The sequence below is a fragment of the Macaca thibetana genome, chromosome 7, assembly GCF_024542745.1.
Source record: "Macaca thibetana thibetana isolate TM-01 chromosome 7, ASM2454274v1, whole genome shotgun sequence".
Taxonomy (NCBI): Eukaryota; Metazoa; Chordata; class Mammalia; order Primates; family Cercopithecidae; genus Macaca; species Macaca thibetana.
This window is the reverse complement of record NC_065584.1, coordinates 10,732,421-10,753,885: the sequence shown is the minus strand read 5'-3', so window position 1 is coordinate 10,753,885 and position 21,465 is coordinate 10,732,421. Positions and strand designations below refer to the sequence as shown.

The following is a 21,465-nucleotide window of genomic DNA, read 5'->3' as shown; positions in this document are numbered from 1 at the left end:
AGGAAGGGCTATTACGCAAACTGGAGGGAGGGCCAGGGAGCAGTGACCTTCAGCTGAGGGACCTGCCAACTGGAGGTGACCTTGCCAGTAAGGATCCAGGGGCCTAACCTACTCTAACCGACCTTTCTTTTTCCTCCAGTCTTCTGTGGGGTTCTCCACTGAGCACACCCTAAAGCCAGGGAGCCCAGGGAGCCCAGGGAGCGTGAAGCAATTTGTAGAGGTCAGCTTCCCGGGGCAGAGGGCAGGCAGGAGAAGTATTTGGAGCATACGCAGACGAGGGTATCTGGAGGGGAAAATGTAAGACATCAGGCACTATACTGAACTGTCTAATGGACAGAGTGATTTCAGGTTTTGTAGGGACTGAAGTTCACATAATTTTGGAGGATCTACTTTAAGAAAAATCAGCTGGGTGTGGCGGCTCATGCCTGTAACTCTAGCGCTTTGGGAGGCCGAGGTGGGGTGGATTGCTTGAGCTCAGGAGGGCAAGACCAGCCTGGGCAACATGGTCAAACCCTATGTCTACAAAAAATACAAAAATTAGCCAGGAGTGGTGGCCTGTGCCTGTAATCCCAGCTACTTGGGGGGTTGAGGTGGGAGGATTGCTTGAGCCCAGGGGGTCGAGGCTGCAGTGAACGGAGATTGCGCCAAAGCACTGCAGCCTGGGTGACAAAGTGAGATTCTATCTTAAAAAAAAAAAAAAAAAAGTAAAGTAAAATTGACAAATAAAAAACCAAAAAGCTATGTAAACTCATTGAAGGACCTGCGCAAGTGAGGTCCTGAAGCTTACGCTTCATTGGCTTCATTGTTAATCTCCCTCTGCCTGTGACTTCAGTGATTTTGACCTAGAACAGTGACCCAGTGCCCAATAAGCTTTCAGTCTCATGGATGATGGAGACTTAGCTGATTATAATAAACACAATGCAAACTGTGGCATACGTTGATTACAGGTGAAACACTGCAGAGGATTAGGTAGACATTGAGATAGGCTTTGAAATAGGCTTCGAAAAACAGTAGGATTTAGACACATGTCAATGATTGGGCAGAATAATACTAATACTATCTGCTATTTATTGAGCACCAACTAAGTTTAAAGTACTGTCTATAGATTATTTCATTTAATCCTAACAGAAACAGGAAACTTATTTTACATCCAACTCTCTGCCAACACAATAAATCAAGCTACTAAGAACAGGGCTGTAAACCATATTTCCTAGAATGCTAGGGAGCAGAAGGACGGGGATCTCCCTTTGCCGCTAAGAGACTCCAACTCCCAGGATGCCTTGGGAGCGCTGGACCACAGCTCCCGGCATTCCCGGGGAGGCGCGGGGCTAGCGTAGCCTCCGTCCCGCCCCGCCGCGTTCCCGCTCGTCCCGCCCCTCCCGTCGCCTCCGAGCCAATGGGAAGGCTCCATACTGCAGGGTGCCAAGGGGCCGGCGCCGCTGCCGAGTTGCGAGTCGGCGAAAGCGGCGGGAAGTTCGTACTGGGCAGAAGGTGACGGCTCTGCGACTTAGGGTAGGGAGGCCGCAGGCGACACTGCTCGAGGACTCGCGCGCCTAGCTGGGGGCGCGGAGGAGGGCGGCCGGGGGCTGGGCCGGCACTGGGCCTTCCGGGCGGTCTGTGGGTCCGCCGGGGTGCGGAAGGCGCCGTCAGCCCTGGCTGCCCCGCGGGACCGCGCTCCGCCGCGTGGCTTCCGCCTGCGCGGGCGTTCACTCTTTGCTTGTCTCGCTCAGGCCCCGCTGGCGATCCCGGGGATTCCTGGACTGGCCAGGCCGGCCCCCATCTGAGCTCCACGTTCTGGACGCGCGTGGTGTCGCGGCCGAGCTCGCAAACGCCGCCTCGGGCCTCGCCGGGAAGCTGGGTCTGTCAGGCGGGGCCCCTGCCCCGCGGAGCTCGCTGTCTACTAGGGAAACAACACACGCAGCTGCGATGCTTTGCGGATACGGACATGCTTTCTTAGAAACGGGACAGGCAGTTGCGGGCTAGAGGAATGGGCGCGAGGCTCTTTAGGTTAGGTGATCCGGGAGGTCATCTCAGAGGATGTGACCTTTGACTTGAAACCTGAGAGGGAAGAGAGAGGCTGACCCCTGAGGATAGCAGCCAGGCCTGGGGACCGCGAGGCCGCCCGTTATTTCCCTGTCATGTCGCGGGGAGGCCCCGTGGTCTTGTACTTGAGGGTCTGTCTGGTGCAAGGCAGTTAGAGCCGCTTGTGGGTTTTGCAAAGGAGTTTCGTATCCCGTTTGACAGTTCCTCCTCTGTTCTGTCCCTACCTGGCAGGGTGGCATCCTTTACTGTTGCAGCTCCTTTCAAGGGCAACGCATAGTTTTTCCTGCCACCGAAATAGTATTTTGGTTCTCGTCTCAAAACTCTTAGGTGATTGAATTAAATTCGACAGATAGCAGCGGAGTCAGACACTACAGGTTCCTGTTGAGGCCACCCATTTTTCTGATGTCCTTTCTTTCAAGTCACCCATTTTTGTTTTCCTTTGTATAGGCTCTTGCCTTCCCTCTTCTGTGTCCCTTTCTTGGAACAACTTGGAAACACCAGTTTTGCTATTGGGAGGATGTTTTAGGGAACTGTTGAAGAACCTCATTAATTACTGTGTGTGTGTTTTTCTTTTCTTTTCTTTTCTTTTTTTTTTTTAAATTGGAATTGCCCATCTGTTGAATCTGAAATTCAAAAGAGTAAAAAAAATGTAGGGCAGCATTTATTTTCAAGAGTTCGCAATAAAGGCACCTTTCTTTATGACATGCTGAGCATGATACTTTGGGGGAGAATTTAATCTAGAATTTTGAAGCATTTTCAGAAGGAAGCAAGGGTTCTTTATATAGTCTTTATGTAGGTTACGTTTATGTTCTTCAAAATGGCATGTAGTGATTGGAATTACATTTCTGGGTGGATATTATTATGTTCATCTGTTACCTATAGAAAGGAATATAACTTAGTCACTTAATAGCTTTCTCTGTTGATGCTACCACAGATGGTATTCTCTATATCTCAACATTGCTGATCAGATTCTGTGTTAATACAGTAACACAACTTGAATTTAATAACAATAAACTTGTGTTAGGCGTTACTGTCAATTTAGTTCTGGTATCTAGTACAAATACCAGCTTTATAGTGCAATGGCTTCTTGTTATGCTCAGTGCTGCAAAAATTATGAGAGGATATTTGTTAAACAAATGAGATAATGGAGTAATGTGTTAAGCATAGAGCCTGGCATATAGTAAGTTAGTAAGTGCCCAGGAAATGGTTATATGGAAAGCTTATGCTAAGTTTTATTCCAGTATGCAAGTATATATTTTAAAAATAACAGTAATGCATTCAAAATGTTGACAGACCCTAAAATTAAATTTCTTAAAGGAAATAGGCCAGCTTTTTTTTTAACTTTGAGAACTAATGTGAAATAATAATAAATATATAAGTGAAATGTCCCAGATGTCTAGAAATGAAAAAACAAGATTTTAATTTTGACAGCTATATTTTTTTTTCTTAAAAGCATCCCTAATAAGATATAATGTACTATGATTAGGATTATGATTTGAAAAATAAAACTTTAAAAATATTTTTGATTTGAAAAATAAAACTTATTTGGAAATGAAGCGAAGCTTTAAGATTTACCTTATATCAAATGAAGGATGTCTCCTGAATTTATGCAAATGTGCAAATGCTTATATCTCCATAGATCAGGCAGCGAGCCTAATGGGAATTAAATGCTCCCTCTTTGTGCGTGTGAGTGAGGCTTTCATGAAAATTGCTCTTGATGGGTTCTGAGAATGGATTGGTAACTGAATAGGACTGGAGAATATTTTTCAGACTGGTAGGATATTTTACATGCTTGCCAGGGTTATTTTTCGCAGAAGAAATGGACTCATTTATTCACCAGAGATCACGTGCCCCCTATTTGCAAGGAATTGTGCTAGGTGCAAAGTCTGTTCTTGCTATTGTAGTGTTTTGCCAAAGCAAGTTTTCTTTGTTTTAAATTAATGTGTGTCTGTTTTGTTTTTTTTTTTAAACTTTATCTAGCATCCAGCACAGAATAATCCAATAAATGTGTAGAGCACATTTGAAAAACTGTACTATTAATGTTAAAATGTAGAAAATGTTTAATAAAGGTGCAAGATTAATTTAAAAGGGTGATAGAACCCTAATAAAACATTTAGGTAGGTGTTGTAACCAAGATGTAATTTTTCTGTGGGATAAGTTTGGCTCCTTTGATCAAAATTCCTGTGAATCTATTTCTCATTGCCATTATAAAGATGCAGAGGGCTGTGTCCTTTGAATTTTTTTCCCTTTGGTGCTTGAATGATATTTAAGCATCCAGCATTCCGAAGTTGCTATTTTGAAGTAATTTCATGCACTTTCCCAATTACTCCTGCTCCATCTCTCCCAATGTTGTCTTAAATCTTTGCACTCAAATTCAAGCACATCCTACTACTCTTGTTCTGAGTGACATATGGGCAACACTTTGAAAAAGAAAAGCTCTCTAGAAAATCTAGAGAGGTATAAGCAGGGGCCCTTCTCCCATATTAGGAGTTAGATTTTTAGTATTCATCAATAAATACTAATGAGAAGAAACTGCTCTACTTTTACCAACATTCTTCGGGAAATTTATTAAGAATTTTATTAGCCACAGCATCTTTGTCAGCTTGGAAAAATATATGTTTGTGAATCATGTTTATTTAGTCTTTAGGTAAGTACAGGATTTTGATGATTCTTTGCGGTTACTCCTATCTCTCTATGGGTCTCTTGCCCATAGGATGGGAACCAGTGCTCTAGGATTTGAAAATTAAGGTAGATACTGTTCACACTGGCAAATATTGAAGATGAATATTAAACTTGTATACTAAAATGTTTATTGGTAAGTCTTATTCATTAAATGGGAAGATATACTAGACGAAGTAATAATTAAATTGCAAGGTAATTTGAGATTTGGGAATGTTCTGTCATACACTTTTAAAGCAAATACTATACTGATAATGGAAGGACACATGTCTTGTGGAGCTCAGTATCAGGAACAATATAGTTGGTCATCTAGGGGACTAAACATGAGAACTGAAAGTCATTAGGAACACCAGCAGCCCCATTCTACTGTTTCGAGGACCTTATAATTTCTTTCTGTGTATTTTCTTTTCTTTTTGAGGACCGTCTGTCTGACTGTTTGTATGTCGGCAGATATGTCTGCTCTAGACTTCGATACTTGCTTTAAGAATGCAAAAGAGATTGCATTATCTAATTGTCATTTGTATCTAAAATTAAACAAACCATGACTTTAGACATAGCTGAGATAACCATAGCTTTATTTCAGGTTAATTGCTTTTCTTAAACTGTTTATCAAGTAACAGCTAAAGAAAAGTCATCATTTGATGACACTAAGTATTAATGCATTCTGATTGCATTTCACAATATTAAGTGTTAGAACTGTTAGACCTTAAGTCTTTATAGATTGTGTCTGGAAAACATAGGGAAAGAAATGTTTACTGTTTCTACTGTAGTCTTTAGAGTTGCTTTTTTCACACTTTATTGCAGTTTACTATATAATTTGGCAACAGCTATCAACATAGAGATTATATGTAATTACAGTGTACCCTTGAACAACTCAGGGCTTGGAAGTGCTGACCCCCACGCAGTTGAAAATCCAGGTATAAGCTTTGACTCCTCAAAAGCATAACCACTCAGCCTGTTGACCAGAAGCCCTATCAATAGCATAAACAATTGATTAACACATATTTGTATGTTATAGATACTATATGCTATATTCTTACAATACAATAAGCTAGAGAAAAGAAAATGTTATTAAGAAAACCCTAAGAAAGAGAAAATATATTTCTGGTTGATGAAGCGGAAGTGGGCCATCTTAAAGGTCTTCATCGTCATTGTCTTGGTGTTGAGTAAGTTCAGGAGGAAGAACAAGAGGAGAAGTTGGTCTTACTGTCTTGGAATGGCAGAGGCAGAAGAAAATCTGTATAAGTGGACCTGCACAGTTCACACTCATGTTGTTCAAGGGTCAGCTGTATACATTTTTTTCTTAGAGGTAATAAAACAAATCTGTTATTTGGGAATCAGGAAAAAAGTTCTAAGATTCATTTTTTAAAAATAAGTTCAGATTGTAACATTTAAGAAGTTTAATCTTGTTTTTTCAGACTTGCAGAAAATACTTTAGAAATGCTGATTGTAAAATTTATCTTTCATATGTTGCTGGTAGGAATCTAAAATGATTGCTGGAAATTAGTTTGGCAATTTCTCGAAAAGTTAAACATACACTTGACACACAATCCAGCAGTTGCACTCCTGAGCCTTTATCCTAGAGAAATGAAAACTTACATTCACAAAAAAACCTGTACATGAATGCTCGTAGCAGCCTTGTTTATAGTAGCCAAAAAGCAGAAACAACTCACATGTCCTTCAGTGGGTGAATGGTTAAGTAAAATGTGATAGTCTTGCAGTAGAACACCACCATCAAAAAAAGAAACAAACTGTTGGTACATGCGACAACTTGGATGGAGTTTAAGGGCATTGTATTGAGTGAAAAAAGCCAGTCTCAGAGGTTGTATGATTCCATTTATATAGCATGCTCAAAATGACAGAATTACAGAAATGGAGAACAGACCAGTTTTGCTGGGGTTAGGGCTGACTTTCTTTGAGATGATCCAACAGTTCAGTGTCTTGTTTGTGGTGATGGTTACATGAATCTGTACACATGACACAATGTCCTAGAATTAGTCACACAAAAGAATGTAAAAGTTGACATTTCAATAAGTAGTTCAATGATGAATATTGTGTTAGTGTCACTTTCCTGCTTTTGATAATTGTACAGTGCTTGTCCATTTTTTTGACTGTATCACGTTTAACCATTTACCCATGGAAGGCCATGTGGGTTGTTTCTGGTTTTTGGTGATTACAGATAAAGCTGCTATGAACATTAATGTACAGGTTTGTGTGTGACTGTAAGTTTTAATTGTTCTAGAATAAATGCCGAGAAGTGCAACTGTTGGGTCATATAATGATGAAATGTTGAGCCCTCTTATTCTGTCCCAGGTGGGATGTGAATCATCCCTTTGTCCACCGTATCCACACTGTATACACCACCCACCAGCTAGTCAGTCGCTCTTGGTTATCAGATTGACTGTCTGGTATCTTGGTGCTTGTGTTCAAGAATCTCTTATTTTACTTAGTAATGACCTGAAGTGCAAGACTAGTGATGCTGGCATTTTTTTTTTTTTTGAGACAAGTCTTGATCTTGTCCCCCAGGCTGGAGTGCAATGGTGTAATCTCAGCTCACTGCAACCTCCGCCTCCCAGGCTCAAGCGATTCTCTTGCCTCAGCCTTCCTAGTAACTGGGATCACAGGCGCCTGCTGCCATGCCTGGCTAATTTTTGTATTTTTAGGAGAGACAGGGTTTCATCATGTTGGCCAGTCTAGTCTCGAACTCCTGACCTTGGGTGATCCGCCTGCCTCGGCCTCCCAAAGTGCTAGGATTGCAGGAGTGAGCCGCCGTGCCCGGCTGCTGGCCTATTGTTATAATTACTTTAAGTATTGTTGTCAATCTCTTAACTGCCTCTAGTTTATAAATTAAACTTTATCGTATGTATATCTAATGTATATATAGGAAAAAGCATATTTATGTAGGATTTGATACTCTCCATACTCTCCATCGTTTAAGGTATCCACTGAGGGCTTTGGAATGTATCCCTCACAGATGAAGCGGGGGCTGCTGTATTTGAGAGAGAGTTTCTCCACATCCTAACTACCATTTGGTATTAGTGATATTTTTTGTGTGTACTGGTATCTCCTCATGGCTTTAATTTTCATCCTAATGGCTGATGATTTCATGTGCTTATTTGCCATTCATTTTTTTTTTTTTTTTTGGTGATTTTGTCTGTTCAAATCTTTTACCTGTTTTGTGATTGGTTTGTTATTGATTTTAGAGCACTCTTTATATGTTGTGTATACAAATCCTTTGCCAAGTATATGATTTGTAAATATATTCTCTCGGTCTCTGGCTTGTCTTTTCATTTTCTTCTAGTGTCTTTAGCATCTAAAAAGTTTTAAATTTTGATAAAGTCCAACTTCTCAATATATGGATCGTGTTTTTAGTGCCTTTCTTAGAACTCTCTGCCTAACTCTAGGTCAGGAGGATGTTCTCATTTTTTCTTCTAAGTGTTTTACCCGTATATGTCTTACATTTAGATCCTTTTTGGTTTCATTTTTGCACAGGATGTGAGATTTAGATCTTGGTACATTTTTCTTTTCCTTTTGTCTATGGATGTCCAGTTGTTCCAAAACCATTTGTTGAAAAGCCTACCCTTTCTCCATTGAATAAGTTTTAAAAATCAAAAATCACTTGGCCATATACTGTAAATTAGATATGAAAACAAAGACAGGAAGAAATGAATGAGCAATTAAGTATGAATAAATACAGGTTTATTGAAGGCATAACATGGCTGGAGTCTGGAAAAAGTGGGAAAACATTTTAGAGAATAACATGGGCAAAGATCTGTTCTAGAGAAAATAAGTAAGAACTGGCCGTTTTGGGGAGTTATGCAAGTGAAGGGAAGTAGAGAAGTAAAGGAAGAATCATTGGTTCATGAAAAAGAAAGAGTATATAAACTTCTGGCTAGATTGAAGCATTTGTAGTCAGTTTCATTGGCCATTAGGAAGGTGCTGTATATTCTTAAGCAGGAAAATGGTATGATAGAAATTGTATTAAAGAGAAGTTGTTTTAGGACGATTTTTGGCAGTGATACGTTGGTAGGAAGAACGGGATATAATCATGACCCTTGACTTACTACTTTGTAATACAAATATCTGCCAGAAAGCTAAAAAAGTGGTGTTATTTCAGAATGTTATAAATTCCTAGTATTTTCTAGAAGGCAGTGGTAGATTTCAAAGTTTGCTACTGTCCTCAGTGATGGATATGGAGAAGTCTGCAGGACTTCCAAACTGTTTCATATTTATGTTACTGTTATTAAGTTATACATGTGGGAAAAAGAGTAGTTTCCATTGGCTTATTGTTGATGTGGGTGACATTTCTTACCAGGCCTGAAAAGAGTCCAAGAGTTGAGCAACTGAAATGATAAAAACATAAAGAGTTCATAAATCGGTCCAATGAGGAAAAGTTATTGGGATCATATTTATTTATCATGGCAAAGAGGAGACTCAGGGGTTATTAGATCAGTATGTCCTGATACTTGTATGTGAAGAACTATACAGAAAATGATGATGACCAGCTGTTCTTCAAAATCCTGAGGACTGTATAAGAACAAGTGGCTCAAATTGCAGCTTTAAGGTTTTGGTCTTAGGGAACAATTTCCAGACAGTAAGGACATTATGTATTTCATGTGAGATATCAAAGGATACACTAGAAACCTAGATGTAGTATAGGAACATTTTACTTATAGTCAGGGGGATGTGAAAGATATCTGTGTTTTGGCCCCTGAGTCCTGTTAAATTCATGAGCGAAAGTACTCACTTTCCATTTTGTTAGTGCCTACTTCAGTTCTTGGTTTCTCCAGGCAAATTATACCCTTCCCCTCCCCCACCATTTATCTGTGGGGATCTCATTTGGTTTCTGCTTTCTTTTGTGCATTTAAAAGATTATCATGGCTGTAGATTGGACTTAAGTCATTTAAAAAATAATCAGTCAACAAATAGAACCTGTATAGTGTCGAACTTCTAGAAATCAATGCCTTTCTGTTCCTATTTAGAACATGGAAAAATGTATCATCCCATTAAGAAAAAAATCATTGCTGACTTGTTGGGCCAAGGATTTTACAGTATAAGAGGTTACCATTGACACATGTTAATGAAAGAAGGGCAATATTAAAAGCTTTCATGCAACAACTCAAATGTTTTTAAAGTACCTTTTGTGTTTGATTTAACTTCCTTAGTCTGATTCTTTTCTACTTGTCTAGATCTTTTTTTCCACTGAAATGTTGAGATTGACCAAGAATATTTCACTTGTGATTGCAGCCCTTCAGTATTATCACCGAGATTTTTTTTTTTTCTGCAGAAGAGCAAGCTCTTATAGTGCTGTGCAAGCTGCCCATTTAAAACTATCATTGCTTGGCACCTATGCCCTAGTGACAGTTTGACCAACATGTGAGCAGGCATACTGCCATCCTGACAGATGGGCGTGAGTATAGGCAGCCAAGAAACCATGTATCTGCATCTAGTGTATTTGTTAAGGGCAGGATTCCCAGTCGGGGATGTTCAAACGTCTGTCCATCCTGAGCTTTCACGCCTGTGGATAAAGGGATGTCATCATTAATCCCAGCTTCCATGGGTATATAAGAGCTTCTTGGCTCTTACAGAAGTAGGCAATTGGGGACAATCAGGATAATTGTTCTCTTCTTCATCACAGGACTACTTCAAATAATCCTTTCCTCTTTCTCCTAGCCAGCTAGGTTTACAGTGAGTACAAACCTGTTCAGACATTATACTGATACTTGTGGAGTATGTGCTTGCTCATTTCTTTTCCAGAGTTTGAAAGCTTTGAAAGTCATTTGATGTTTATGCTTTGGACAGTGACATATAAAATTGGATCAGGTAGATCTAGTTCAAATATTGACTGCTGTGTGACATTAGAGCAATTCAATTTAGCATCAAATCAAGGTAAAGTAATACTTAGAGTTGTTGAGAGAATTAACTGCAAAATGTATACATGAGTCATTTGGTGTAATGTCTGGCCCACAGTAAGTGTTCAATAAATGTTTGTCATCATCATCATTTTCACTTTGATATACCTGAAGATGTTTTTCTCTGGAGAGGTATCTGAAACAAAACTTTTTTCAATTCACTCTCACTTCCCATCATTCTCCTTCCTTCCTTCCCTCCTTCCCTCCTTCCTTCCCTCCTTCCCTTCCTTCCCTCCCTCCCTCCCTCCTTCCTTCCTTCGCTCCCTCCCTCCCTCCCTCCCTCCCTCCTTCCTTCCTCGCTCTGTCAACCAGGCTGGAGTGCAGTGGTGTGATCATAGCTCACTGCCACCTTGATTTCCTGGGTGCAAATGATCCTCCTCCTGAGTAGCTGGAATGACAAGCCACCATTTCTGGCCCACCATTCTTGTGACATCATCACATGGTCTGGTCTATGATGAAATGCTTCCAATGACAGAGAACTCACTACGTAGCTCTAGGGCAGAATTTCTCATCTATGGGACTATTGACATTTTACATGGGTCATTGTTTGTTCTCTGCACTGTGGGATGTTTAGTAGCATCTCTGGCTACAGAGACAGAATCATCTCTGGTTGAGAACCACTGCTCTAGAGACAGCCTATCCTATTTTTATTAAAGTACTGACCGTTAGAAGGTTCTTTCTTACACTGAGTGGAAGTCTACTTGTTTCTTCTACTCACTTCTGCCTTTTGGAGAAATGTAGAACAGGCTGAATCCCTCTTCCACGTCACATCCTTTCAAATATGTGAAAATAGTCATCAAGTATTCTCAGTCTTTTTGATTTGAAACATCTCCAGTTCATTAGCTATTCCTTACATGGCATGGTTTCATGTCAGTTTACCACATTGGTGGCTTTCCTCTTTTTAAAGAAATTTCATTTTAAACTGTAGTGCTTTGAATTGAATTCTGTGCTCCAGACATGGCTTGATACATGAGAAATAGAGTTGTATCTCTTGTTCTAGATATAACACTTTTCTTCTGTGGGTTAAGGGAAGATATCACCTTCCTTCTACATACTATATTTTTATTAATATTGGCTATATCATTTTGTGACCACATCATACATTGAACATAAAGTTGAATAAAATCCCTGCATCTGTCTGAGCTATGTCTTTTCATCCTGTTTGTATGCATTAGTTTTGGGGTCCAACCATGGGAGCTTATGTTTGTCTCATTAAATTTTATTGAATTTAGCTAACTGCAACTTTTAAAGATATTTTGCAATCCTAATTCTTGGTTTAATTGGAAGCTTCTAGCCTAAAAGAACATGTATGTGATGATGCTATGCACTGAGACTGGAAATACAAGAGAAAGAAGTCATTTCTCTCTCTCTCTCTCTCTCTCTCTCTCTCTCTCTCTCTCTCTCTCCCCCCCCCCCACCCTCCCCCTCTCTCGCTCCCTCCCGCTCTCTCTCCCTCCATCCATCTCTCTCTCTCTCTCTCTCTCTCTCTCTGTGTGTGTGTGTGTGTGTGTGTGTGATTGAAAAGAGATTGAGTATGGAAACCTGGGTAATATCAATATTAAGAGGCAGCCGGGCAGAAAGGAAGTAAGAAAGGAGACCAAGAAGTGGTGTTCAAAAAGTTAGGATGAAAATAGTAGGAGTGTCTTGTAATGCTGGAGTGACTCTGTGTTAGGTACTGTGGTAGATACTTGAATAAAAAATAAATGGGACATGGTCCCTGCTTTCTGCCCTGTTTTTGTTTAATTGTTCAGTTTGTGTAACTGCCTGGTCAGTCATTCCTCGAGACTTGGAAGTCATCCTTTATTTCTCCCTCATACCCTTGCCTCTTTGGGTTACCAAGTTCCACTGATTAAAAAAATTTTTTTGAAGTATAACAAAAAGGTGCACAAGCATGAAGCTCAGTGATTTTTAAAGTTTTACAAAGTGAACACCCTGTAATCACCACTACCCAGATCAAGGTATTCATTTTCTAGCACCCCAGAAGCCCAGATTATGTGGGGATATCTTGCAGACAGTAGTTACTCCCACCCAAGGTAACCACGATTCTGACTTACATAACTATAGTTTTACCTGGTTTTGAAATCATATGTAAATGGAATAATGCCCTCTGGACTTTTTTTTTTTTTTGCCTGACTTCTTTTACTCATGTATTCATTCATGTTGTTGCATGTAGTTTGTTATATTTAAAAATAGCTCTATAGTTGTGGTTATCCATCCCTACATAATACACTAGTTTTGATTATTGGTTATTGCATAACACACCACTCCAAACTTAGTGGTATAAAATAACAACCATTTTATTATGCTCATGGATTCTGTGGATTGGGAATTTGGTGGTTATGGCTTATCACTGCCCTACAATGGTTGGGGTCTAGAATCATTTAGAGGCTTCTCCACTCACGTGTATGTACCTTGACTAGAAAGTCTAGAAGGCTAGGATCATCTGATACTATTGACCAAACCTACATGTGGGGTCAGGAGGTTTTGGATTTTCACAGCATGTTGGCTGTGTGTCCAGAGGAAGCTTCCTGAGAGTAGCTTATCTTCAGAAGTCATATAATCTCACCTCCACCATATTCTATTGGTTGACAAAGACACAGCCTGCCTGGATTGAAGGGGAGGGGACATAGACCTCATATCTTTATGAGAGGTGTGTCAAAGAATTTGTGGTCATTTTTTAAAACTACCACACATTACATAGCAAAATTCATTTATTCATTCTATTTTAGGTATTTGAATAGTTTCTGTTTTGAGGCAATTATGAACGTTGCTATAATCATATATATATGTATATGTATGTATCCTTTGGCATACTTGTATATTCATTTTGGTTGGGTATATATGTAGGAGTAGAATTCCTGGTCAAAATGTATATGCATCTAGCTTTATTTCTTTTTCTTTTTCTGAAATGAAGTCTCACTTTGTCACCCAGGCTGGAGTGCAGTGGTGTGATCTTGGCTCACTGCAGCCTCTGCCTCCCAGGTTCAAGTGATTCTCCTGCCTCAGTCTCACGAATAGCTGGAATTACAGGTGCCTGCCACCAGGCCTGGCTCATTTTTGTACTTTTAGTAGAGATGGGGTTTCTCCATGTTGGCCAGACTGGTCTCCAACTCTTGACCTCAAGTGATCCACCTACTTTGGCCTCCCTAAGTGCTGGGGTTACAGGCCTAAACCACTGCACCCAGCCACGTGTCTGATTTTAATAGACACTGCCAAACTGTTTTTCATCCTTGTCGTACCTATTTATACTTTTACCAACATATGAAAGTTCCAGTTACTCTGCAGCCTTGCTTCCCTTGATATTGTCAGTTAAATATTACAAAAAATTAATCACTAGTGGCTGTATAGAAGATCTCAGTGTGGTTTTCATGGGCATTTCTCTAATGACTGATAATTTGAGTACTTCTTCATATGCTTGTTGGCCATTTGGATACCCTCTGTTATAAAGTTCCTCTTCAAGTCTTTTGTCCATTTTAAACAGATTGGATTGTCTTTTTTCTTATTGAAATGTGGAGTTTATAAGGTATCCGGATTTGAATCCTTTGTCGAATATGTGAATTATAAAAATATCTTCCTGTCTTATGGCTTGTCATTTCACTCTCGTAATGTGTTTTTGATGAACTGGAATTCTAAATTTTAATCAATTCCAGTGTATCCGTCTTTTCCTTTATGGGTAGTGTTTTTTTGTGTTTAAGAAGTTTTTGCCACTCCAGGGCGATGAAGCTATTTTCTTGTGTTATCTTCTGGAAGCTTTAGTATTTTGCCTTTCAGATTTAGGTCAAAGTCCCCAGGAATTTGTTTGTGTGTTGTGAGGCAGGGATCAAGGCTTCTTTTTCTTTTTTCATATGGTAATCTATACAAGTAGTAGCCGGTGGCATTGGGTCTGGTGGGCACGAGCCTGGGAGTTAGGATTCCACTATTCTCCACCTTAGATTATCTTTAATGAGCCTTCTGCACTTGGGCATATTCTTAAATCCCTCTTGACTTAGCTTCATTTGTGAAATGAAGGATTTGAATGGAATGTTTTCTGATTTTCATTCTAACTATGGTTTGCTAGATCTCTGCCTACTGTTGTAGTTGTATTGAGGCTTGTTAGAATCTTTTTATATCTGGATTCTGTTATCTAAAATATTAATAACATCTCCCAGCTTTATGTTGTCCCCAGTTTGAATATGCCGTCTAGAGCTTAGCTGCTGATGAAAGATAGTTTTGTTGATCACGTAGGCAAGTCCAAGATAACCTGTTCTTCTGATTTTAGTTTTTATTTTTTTTGAGATGGAGTCTCACTCTGTTGCCCAGGCTGGAGTGCAGTGGCGCTATCTCAGCTCACTGCAACCTCTGCCTCCTGGGTTCAAGCAGTTCTCCCACCTCAGCCTCCCAAGTAGCTGGGATTACAGGCGCATGCCACCACGCCCAGCTAATTTTTTGTATTTTTAGTAGAGATGGGGTCTCATCATGTTGGCCAGGCTGGTCTTGAACTCCTGACCTCATGTGATCCACACACCTTGGCCTCCCAAAGTGCTGGGATTACAGGCGTGAGCCACCGTGCCCAGCCTCTGATCTTACTAGTATAGTATACTCTGTCCCTTGCCAGGAGCTCATCATGCTTTCTTTGGTAAGTCATGGTACAGGGCACCAATTCCATTTAAAAAAAAATTAGCTATCTCCTACAGAAAGGATCAAATTCCATTTTTGAAAGTCATCTGCACATACTATTCATCTTACTTGTCCCTTCAGTTTCGTACTTGAACTTTTAAGAATCACATACACAGCATAGAGTTTCATGAATCAGCAGAAGTCATTCAAGATCAGTGAGTTGTAGTCTTGGCAAATTCTGTCTTCCATCTTGGAAAGTGGCATACATTCCAAATTACTATATCAGGTTTATGTAATATGTTTGTGTCTCTAAGAAAAGTGAGTCAGGAACTACCCTGGATGACAGAACAGAAAATCTATCATTTGCTGGTTTCTTTGTGTTCTTAGTGGCCTGCTTTGAGGTGTTTTTAACCCTTCTTTGAAAAGATCTAGTTTGGTTTCCACAGAATGCTATAATCAATTGTAGCTATTCTTTGTTATCCTTGCTATCACATTGTTCCTCTCATTAACCCCCTTTTTAAAAATCAAACAGCTTTAGTGAGATGTAATTTACGTACCATACAATTCATTCATTAAAAGGTATAATTCAGTAGTTTTTAGTGTATGCACAGGACTGTAACCATCACCATAATCTAATTTTAGAATGCTTTCATCAGTGCTAAAAGAAACCCCCTACTCATTAACAGTCATTCTCCATTCCCTACTCGATCCCTAAGAAACCACGAATCGTTTTGTCTATAAATTGATCAATTCTGGAAATTTTACATAATTGGAATCATACAATATGTAGTCTTTTGTGACTGGTTTCTTAACATATGTTCAGGGTTCATCCCTGTTGTACATGTGTTAATACTTTATTTCTTTTTATTGCTGGATAATATTCCGTTGTGTAGATGTACCAAATTTGATTTATCCATTCATCAGTTGAAGGACTTTGGGGTTGCTTTTACTCTTTGACTGTTATGAATAGTGCTGCTATGGACATTTATGTACAAGTTGTGTGAATATGTGTTTTCATTTCTCTTAAGTTTGCCTAGGTAATTCTTTAAGTTTTTTAGGGACTACCAAACTTTCCCAAAGTGGCTGTACTGTTTTATGTTCTTAGTAACAATATGTAAGGATTCAGATCTCTAGATCCTACCAAAACTTGTTACTGTCTTTTTGTTTATATCGTCCTAGTGGGTAGGAAGTGGTATCTCGTTGTGGTCTTGACTTTCATTTCCCTAACAGCTAATGATGTTGCACATCTTTTTGTTTGCTTGTTGGCCATTTGTTTATCTGTTTTGGAGAAATGTCTGACCAAATCCTTTACCCATTTTTAAATTGACTTAGTTGTCTTTTTGAGTTCATTAACCTTTTAATGTTCACTGTGATTTACTTTTAACTCAAAATGTTTTTTCTTTTTCTTCCATTTTGTTCAGAGACTCTTCCTTCTGTATTAAGCAGGATGGTTAAGAGGGTTTTCAAGCCCTTTTACATTTTCTTGGCAACAGGTTCCATTAGCAGCATACATACATGTGGATTACCTTAGACTGGAAAATGTACATCTACTGGTTATTGGAATAGATCATTTGTGGTTCATACTGGTTATATTAATAAACTGAACTCTGCTCTTTTCCCTACAAACCAGGGGGTAAAATGCCTGGCTTTGACTTTAATCCAAGCCTTTCATTTTACAGGTAAGGGAAACAAAAAACCTGGAGAAGTTAGGTCTCAAGGTCTTAAGTTCCCAACAGGTAGACCTGGACCATGACTTTAATTCAGCCCATTCTTAAGAACTATCAGTTGGTTTCACATCATGTGGCAGATATGTCAGAATGAAGGGATACCATGGTAAGACAGGGTCCCTGATTTGGAGATCCTCACAAACTGTGTCACAAGAGATTGACATATACACAACTAATGGTTATACAGTATCACAATTGCTGTGAGTTGTGTACAAGGATGTATAGTCAGTCCAGTGCTCTTAACAGTGCTCGGTGCTGACTGGGATTTTTACCTTACTTTCTTTTGCATATAGGCAGAATTAGATTCTTGAGTAGTTGATTTTGTTTGGGTCATTTAGTAAGAAATGATAACACAAATGCCATCATTCAAACCCTGAGATTACAGAAGAAACAGACTTTAGAATCTTCAGGGTTTTGGACTAGAATCTAGAAGATAGTCTCATTAAGTGCACCATTATTATATATGTATTATTTTCTTAGCTTTTTTCATATATTCTTCAGTGGCTTATACATCAAGTTTTTTTCAACTGAATTTGTGTTAGTATATTAAAAAAAACAAAACTTTTCTGAAGACGTTTTATTTACATCAGTGATTTATTTCATTACTTTTGTCCTTTGGATTTTTGGAAGTCATATTTCTTTTCACTTGACAGAGTTAGGCCATGGGATATGTATTTATAGTAAGATGTAAGTATGTTTCGGTTTGATCTTTTATACTATTTTCATGGCATTTGTATTTATGGCTATGTTATTAGTCATTAAAGCAAATGTTTTTCCCCCTTAAGACTTCTTGTTTTGCACATGAGTTATTCTGCAGTATGTGCTCTCTTTTAATTAGCAAAAAGGCATTTTTACAAAAATTACACTTTCCTTGCAACTTACTGGTTGTAAGGCCATGGACAAATTATTTAATTTCCCTTATCCTTGGTTTCCTTATGTAATGATACAGTCAATATCATTACACCTTTGTTTTATGGTTATCGTAAGAATTAGAGATGATGTGTTTAAATTACCCAGCATATAGCTTGCCACATAGATGCTTGAATATTGATGGTATTAATTGTAATATATTAGTTCATTTATACATAAGAGCTATAAATTCTAGTTAATGGTTAATTGATTCTTCGTGGTATGGATTACTCATTTAGGATTAATTGAGCAAAAATAAGTGATCATATTAATGTAAGAACTTGATGTCAATATTCATTTTCAGTTAGTTGTCTTTTAGAGACTGTAGTATGTTAAAGACTAGAGACTATTGCTGTTTAACCTATCTTTATCTTTAAAACATGAAGGTATGATCCTGTCTGCAGATTACGGTATTGAGAGTTATTTTTCTATGTAGTCAATTGCAGTGTTTTAACTTGTGGCAGTTGATAGGGCTGACTGTGTTGATCCTGATGCTTTAGAAGCACTGGTAAATTCCAGACTAATATTGGAAAGAATTACTTGGCATTTTATTTACTAAAGTTCTTTTTGTTATTCATGAAGAATTCTTAAAAAATACCTCAATTGAAAAATTAATACATGTACACAACAATAAATTTAAACGGTATAAAAGAGCCAAGAATGAAAATTAAGCTTCACACCCTTAAGGCATCCTCTGCTACTAATTGATTATATAGCCTTCTAGTAATGTGCTGTATGTACACGCTTGGGGATACATTGTTGCACAGCTCCCAGGGGTGTGGTCATACATATTCAAGCGTATATGCAGCATATATATAATGGTCCTTTTATATAAATAGGAATGTTCTAATACAAAGTTCTTTCCTTGTATTTTTCACTTAATGATATGTCTTGGTGAATATTCCATGCCAATGTATGTAGATCTACCTTATTTTTAAAACTACATAATATTCCATTCTGTGTGTATGCCATGCCTCATTTAATATTATGTTGGTGCAAAAGTAATTGCGGTCTAACCTAAAAGTCCCCTCTTGATGGTAATTAAGGATCTTTCTAGTCTTTTATTGTATATAATGCTGCAGTAACTGTCCATGTATATTTGACAGTATGTGAGTACACCTACATGATAAATTACTGGAAGTGCACTTTGTGAGCAAAAGGGAGTACGCATTTAAAATTTTGGTAATGCCAAATTGTTACGCCTTTTTCCTCATACTCTAACCAACCCAGTGCATTTTCTTATTTTTTGAATTTGACTAATATGATAACTAAAAAGTCATTTTAATTGTAGATTAATTCTCACTGTAATTTTAATTTGCATTTTATTAATGAATGAAGCTGAGTCTATTTGTTATTGATTTCCAGGATATATTGTTAGTGAAAGAAATCATGGTGAAGAACGAGCTGTATAATATTCTGTCTCTCATCTGTCTCTTATCTGAAATGAGGGATGCAGATAAATGTATTTTATTTGTTATTTAAAAGGAGAAAACAGGAAGGATAACCCCAAAACGAATGAAACCAGTTATTTGAGGGGAAAAATAATAAAGAGGGAGGGATAGAATCTAGGATTCTCTGAAAATACCTTATATTGTTTGGGCTTTGGAAATGTAAATGTTTTATACATTTAAAAAAGTTAAAGAGGAAAATATATCAGTTAAATATTTAGGTTGACATTGTTAGGAACCAAGGTTTTTAACAAATGAGAAAAAAAGCCAGGTGCAGTGGTTCGTGCCTTAATCCCAACGCTTTGGGAGGCTGAGGTGGGAGGATCACTTGAGCTCAGGAGTTTGAGACCAACCTGGGCAACATAGCCAGACCTCGCTGTACCAGAAAAAAGAACAGAATAAAACAAATTAGTGGGCATGGTGGCACTGGTCTGTAGTCCCAGCTGCTTGGAAGGTTGAGGTGGGAGGATCGCTTAGGGCCGAGGTTGCAGTGAGCGGTGATTCTGCTATTGCACTCAGCCTGGGTGACAGAGTGAGACCCTGTCTGAAAAGAAAGAAAAAAAAAATCTTGTTGCTCTGTCCACTCAAAAAACCTAGAAATAATATCTTAGAGCCTAGATTTTGGTCTCTGAATACCATTTTCAACTAAAAGGGAATAATAGGGCCCCTTGTAGAAGTGGCTGATTATAGGCTTGGGACAGGAAAATGTACAGAAGGAACCTGGAACATTTTGTACTAGGAAAGCAAGGAAAAGCTCCACGACTGGTAGGGTTGTATCAGGAAACAGTGGCCAAATTGAAGGGGCGCCCATTGTCCAGTGGGAAAGAAAAAAATGAGCAGCCCCTGACGTTCAGAAGCCTCACGGCTAGGCCATGTTCTCCTACTAAACATGAGCGGTCTCACAGAATACTTTCAATAAAGTTTCTCCGAGATCATGATAAAATGAGGCAAAGCACAGACAAAAACCAAGGCCACTGTGCCACTTGTGAAATACTTAGCCAAAATGAATGACTGCTGCTTCTTTACCCATTACAGTTTTATCTTCATTCTCAGCTCCCTCCCTTAGGTAAGATTTATTGAGATACATAACCACAGAATTACCCTACTTCCTCACAGCATCCAATGTAGAGAAACTCCTCCTTTCTCTACATTGGATGTAGAGGGGAATTTGGGGGAAGACCCTCCCCCAAATTACCAAACTGAGGGCCAAAGTGTGAAATAGATTTTAACAGTTTCTAACTGAGATGCCCCATGGTGCCCTGTGGTGTGTGTTCTCACTCACTGCAATGAGTAATACGCCTGTCTTGTTTAATTATAGGTATATTCATGGTGGTCTTGGCTGAAGGTCATTGATAATAGGTAGAGTAATTTGAGCAACAATATCAGTAACAAAAAATACAAGGGAACAGATTAAGTGACAGTATGGGGTCAATCAGTAAAATTCAAAATGGGAAATTTTACAGGACTGATGACAAGAGGAAGGACAAAAAAGAGGACAGTGGCACTCAAAGAGACTCAAAGACATATCAGCCAGATGCATTGACTAGTATTTGGGTCCTGAGTCAAAGTAAACTGTAGGAAGACATCCTTTGAGACAATTGGATAAATTTGAACACTTCTTATTGGATGACATTAAGGAATTACGGTTAATTTTGTTAGGTGTGGCAATAATGTGTAGTGGCTTTATTTTTAAAAAGTACCTGTTAAAAGTATTTACATATGAAATGATGTGTTGTCTGAGGCTTGCTTTAAAATAATCTTGGAAGGGGTTAGTAGAAACAAACAAATTGGCCATGTGTTGTTGATAGTTGTTGAAAATAGCTGATGTTTTGGTGGGCACTCATTATATTGCTTCTCTACTTTGTATGTATTTGAAAATTCTTCTAAGGAGAAGTTTTTTTCTTTAAAGTCATATTTCTTTCTTTTTCTGTGAGTGTGCCTCTTCCTTTTCTTCCATTTTTCTGTTGGGCTTCAGTCTTATAATTTAAAGGGTTCTTTAAAGACTAAGAAGATTTGCCTTTAGTCATATGTTTTGCAGATAATTTTAATTTGTCTTTTGAACTTGTGTTTGGCTTTTTTTTTAACCTGTGGAGAATTTCTATTTTTATTTTGTTAAATTTATCGGTTTTCTTTATGGCTTGAGTGTTTTGT

The 21,465-nt window shown here is 38.7% G+C and overlaps 1 protein-coding gene across 4 annotated transcripts in view; it reads left to right on the top strand.

Annotated features, from left to right (window-relative positions):
- Positions 1-1,369: 1,369 nt before the first annotated feature.
- VRK1 (VRK serine/threonine kinase 1) overlaps positions 1,370-21,465 on the top strand; it is an 85,275-nt gene continuing 65,179 nt past the window's right edge. For 2 of the 4 annotated variants that reach the window (XM_050799139.1, XM_050799138.1), the window contains exon 1: positions 1,400-1,512. The gene's annotated coding sequence lies outside the window, so the exon portion shown is untranslated. Of the gene's footprint in view, positions 1,513-1,719; positions 1,859-21,465 lie in introns of those variants that run through there. The other 2 variants (XM_050799136.1, XM_050799137.1) reach the window with 2 other exon arrangements.